Source organism: Carlito syrichta, unplaced genomic scaffold (genome assembly GCF_000164805.1).
Source record: "Carlito syrichta isolate Samal-C Ts95f unplaced genomic scaffold, Tarsius_syrichta-2.0.1 Scaffold315555, whole genome shotgun sequence".
In the NCBI taxonomy this organism is placed as follows: Eukaryota; Metazoa; Chordata; class Mammalia; order Primates; family Tarsiidae; genus Carlito; species Carlito syrichta.
The window spans coordinates 1,259,000-1,264,003 of NW_007259651.1; positions in this window are offsets into that span (position 1 = coordinate 1,259,000).

Here is a 5,004-nt window from a genome sequence, read left to right on the forward strand (position 1 = left end):
CTTAAAGCCTGTATCTAGTCAGGAAATAAAAGGGAGGACCCACAAAAACCTGGAATATATTTCTAAAAATTGCATATTTTTTCTTACATGTTTAAAATTCAGTTAACCTCAAAATACTCTCCGCTTGATGCAATACACCTATCAAGATATTTTTTTCCATTGCTCAACAGTTTTTGAACTCATTCATTTTGATGACTTTTAGTGCTTCTGCTGACTTTTGTTTTTTTGTTTCACCTCTTCCAAGCCTGCAAAACATTTCACTCTGAGCACTTTTTTCATCAGAGGAAAAAAAAAGTCACTTGGGTGAGATCATGTTTATGGAGGTCTTGCTGTTTTTGATGAAGTGTGGGCAGGTGCACTTGTAAATCACCCATTATGAAACGGGCAAATGCATTGAAAGAATCTCCAAGAAAAATTCACTGAAGCCAAATGCAGTCTCTCATTACAATTCTAGCTGGTACACTGATGCCAAAAATTTCCTAGCACACTTACTTATTGGGGGAAGCCTACACTACAATGGGCTCACACCTCCCAAAATTGATTCTGATTTTTGGGGGGTTCCTCCTAATAAGATCAACTTTATTTTCAGATTCCAGAATCCAAGCACTTCTTATTGTCTCCATGTATATCACTCTAGTCCAAGACACCATTATCTTGTGGCAAGATTATTGTGATAGTCTCTTGCTTCTGTTCTTTTCTTGTAGAGTTAATTCAGTAGCTAGGATGATTCCTCTACTTAAATCTCTACTTTAATTCCTATAGTTGCCATAGTTTATCACTTAAGTACTTACAACCGTGTCTCTTTATCCCCCTTCTGACTTCATGTTTTGTTGGTTTTTTTTCACTTTAACCACTCTTTTCCAGGCTCACTCCTTTCTCACTTTTCCTCAAACTTACGGCACATTTTTGTCTCAGGGCCTTTGCCTTTGATGTTTCCTCTGTCTGGAATGCTTTTCCTTCACATGTCTGCAAGATTTATCTTCTCAACGCCCTATAAATTTACTTCAATGAGGACTTCCTCCGTCATGCTACCTTAACTAAAACCTCTGCCACAAATGTCTGACACAAATTTTTAAACTCACTTATGTCATCCAAAAGCGCTTTTTAATTTGCATAGTGTTTTAGATTATCTAGCTTTCCTGAGAATGATAACTTCCAGGAAAACAGAAAATTTGGGGTATTTTTTAGTTATCACCGGAGCTGACAATTATGCCTGGTATAGTAGTATGAATGTGTTTAGTTTTCCTAAACCTCACTTTCTTCCTGAGGTTGCCCTGAGAGTCATATCTAAAGTATTTTGTTAACCTGCTGACTGGTCCTCCTGTCTCTAATTTTATGTCTCTATAGTCAATTGTCTACAAATAAATGAGTCATATTTTCAATCATGGCTTCCTGCAATGGCTCTCCATCTCTATTTTTGTATTATCGAGGTATTTTCTTCATTGCACCAATCAACATTCATATTTATGTTGTTGTGTTTTTTTTACAAAAAGCAAAATTTCATTACAAATCAGGAATTTGTCTGCTTTATTGTTTTTCATATCTCTATATCTTAGCAAAATAATTGATGCATAACTGTCCCTCAAAAAATATTTGTTGAATAAATAAATGATGATAAAACCTCAAATACAAATATAGCTTTATTGCTATGAAGAAGGCCTTTCTGAAATGGATCTTTGTTTCAGAAACACATTTTTATTTTTTACTAGAGAAAGGTTTTATAATAATTTTAAATTCTATTATTGTCTAAAATAAATTGATTAAGCACTGCAAAACATTTGAAACAAAATTAATGTTTTAACCATGATAATTTTATTTTTCTTAGACATTAAAATTGACTTCATAAATGCAATATTATTTCCAAAACTTGTACATCTATAGAACATAACTTTGGAAACTATTTATATGGCAACTATAATTTGTATTTTACACATGATCCATAATGATAATTTGTTTAAAGATGAGAGGATGAAATTTCGATATCTATACAAAAAGATAAAATGGAGAAAAGCATGTAAAATGAGAACTGCTTGTAACATGTTTCCCTTTGCTTAGCCGTCTGTGCAGATAATTAATTACATTTTTATTTCATATAAATCTCTATAAATTTAAAAATGTGAATTTAGTTACAAAGTTTATAAAGTCAATTATAGCTTAACATATTTCTCATAGAGAATTATTTAAATTAATATGAATTTGTGGAAAATTTTGCTCTAATTTAAGTAGAATGTAATAACATGTTCTATTTCATCTCATGTGTAGTTAACCAGTCTTCACATTTACCCACTGGATTGCTATTTTTAAAAAGCCAAGCAAAGTAATATTAGCAACAGAAAATAACAGAAAATGTCAGATTGCATCATTGTAGCATTAGGAAGAAATAATGATGACTAAATACTTAACATTCCTGAATGTCTGGATAACTTGAAACCCATGATGTTGCTCTAATAAAACCATACATATCTAATATTTCAAAATTTAGTGTCTGTCCAGCTGTCTTTTCTGGATTTGGAGTTCTACTATCTAATTTGTAAATAATTTGCAAAGATTTGACAAACCATCTAAGTACTGTTTAAGAACTTACACAATAACAATTCACATTTATTTCTCCCACTTCTAAATGTGAGGAAAACCTGAAATGTTGAAGAAAATAAAAAGTGGCATCTTATTATTATTATGTTCTACTCTATTGCCTCTCTTTCTCTTGCTTTTTACAGAAAGAAAGAAAGTAGGAAGTATAGCAGATTTTTTTTTTCAACTTGAAATCATGTACATTTAGTTACAAAGTTTTAAAACTCAATATATGAGGTCTAAAAATTAAGTTCACGTACTTACCACGGTGCACTTAAGGTTGGCAGCACTGTGCAAACAACTAGGTAAGGTAAGATTTAATAAACTTGGTATACCAGTATCTCACCACTGTGTTCTTGTTGCCATGTGGTGATATCTTGCTGATTGCTTTTGGGTGGACTAGGATTTGGCATTACTGCATAACTTCCCAAGGGGAGTACTTAGAAGGTGACCATAATGACATTTAGTAATGTGTTATGTAGCACTTTTTCTAGGATAAGTTTATGAACTTAATTATCAGACTTCATAGTTCAATAGATTTCTCATAGTGCACTACTTGGGTGAAGACGGATTATCTGAAATAATATTTTTCTAAATTGATGATTTTTTTAAATGTCTAATTAACATACTATGGAAATACAAACTAGCATTTTATTATCCTATTTATGAACTTGCTCCTTATCAACTCTAGATATCACACTAATTTTTTGCTCTATAGGTTCACTATATACACCAATGTATATTCTGAGAAAGGAATTCGATGGCATCTTCCAACTTCAGACAATATGGTTTTATGTTCTTGCTTGTAGGACAAGTCGCAGCCTCTCCAGTTACCCTTCCTTGAGAAGTTGCATGAGTGGCCACAGCAGTTCAACCCAAATTAGTTCAATCTCTATTGTTCCTAGTGACACACTTACACTTGGGGGAATCACAGCAGGGTAATAGTTCTGCTTTGTTACTTTAAATCAATTGATGACTTCTTCTTCCTGTGTGACAGGAGATATTAGGAAATATTTGAGTCCTGAAAGTGCGCCATTAACAAAAGTAGTATTTATTCTCTGTTAGATATAAAAGTGATTGAAAACAACACGGTCATCTTGTATCTGACTCATCAATAATTATTTCAATTATATTGTTAATGTCATATTTTTTGTGTGTTTTTTTTCTCCTGTGGGGTTCTCACCGAGCTCATCCAGTAATTCCCAACCTAATATTTACTACAACTTAAAAGTCTTCTAGCATCCCCCTTAGGTAAAAGAGTGAGAATGGACTCACTCTTATCATACATAATTATACATGGACTCACCTTTATTATACATAAAGACTTCATTCAATTTGAGGTTCTTATTTTGTTCACATGGAAAATACTTTAAAAATATATAAATTGGGTTAAGGGAAAGGGTGACAGATTAGCTCATAGAACTCCAGAGATATAGAGCATTCGTTTTTACATGTATAATTTCACAAGGGAGAAAATTCTGAGTCGTAAACTTTACCTCTGGAGTGATGCATTTACATTCTAAAAGACAAGAATCCAGGGTCCTTCTTCCACCCCTCTAGGATATTTTCTGTGCTATGTAAGTTGATATGTTTATATTTCAAGGTACATCTCCTAGGACCACTTTTCCTGTACATGTAAGTTTATGACATCCAGATGTCATAGTATCACCTATAGGGTGTTGTCATAGGGAAAAATCCCTACAGAGTTATTCTAGCTAATGTCTTAGCTCTGAAATCTGACCAATGTGGTTTGTGTTTCTGCGCGCGCACACACACACACACACACACACACACACACACATACAAACACACACACAGAGATACAGACACTCACACACACACTTACATACACCTTCTTATATTTTAAGATATTTTAGATATCTACATTTAAAACATAGCAATATATTTTGTATAGCATTATATCTATATCTCTATGTATATCTATATAGAGAAAAAAGGTAGATTTCTCTATATAATAACTTTCAGACCCTTTGGGATTTCTGACTTAACAAAGTTTAGATTCCCTGGTTTAGAGACTGTACTATCTCTTTCTGGACTGCAGACTTGATTGATCCCTTGACATCTATATTGAAGAAAACCAGCCCCCAAAATTGGAATTGCCAAAAAAGTGTAAAGGAAAAACAGAATTTGGGCATTATAAGAGTCCGTAATAGTCCTACGTAACATGCTGAAAGCTAACTGGTTACATAAACACACTGAAAACAGCTCAGGCATCCATCACAGCAGCTGAGCTGTCAACTTGCTGTCTCTACTCCTCACTTCCACTTTCTCTACATCATTGCCCTTTTTTGTCCACAAATGTGGATTAACCAGATGACAGCTTTGGAGTCACTATGACTGTTCTAGGGACTACCTGTTGGGAGCCAGCCTTGGAGGCCCACCTGATTGACAAAGTCCAGGTGCGCTGAGGAC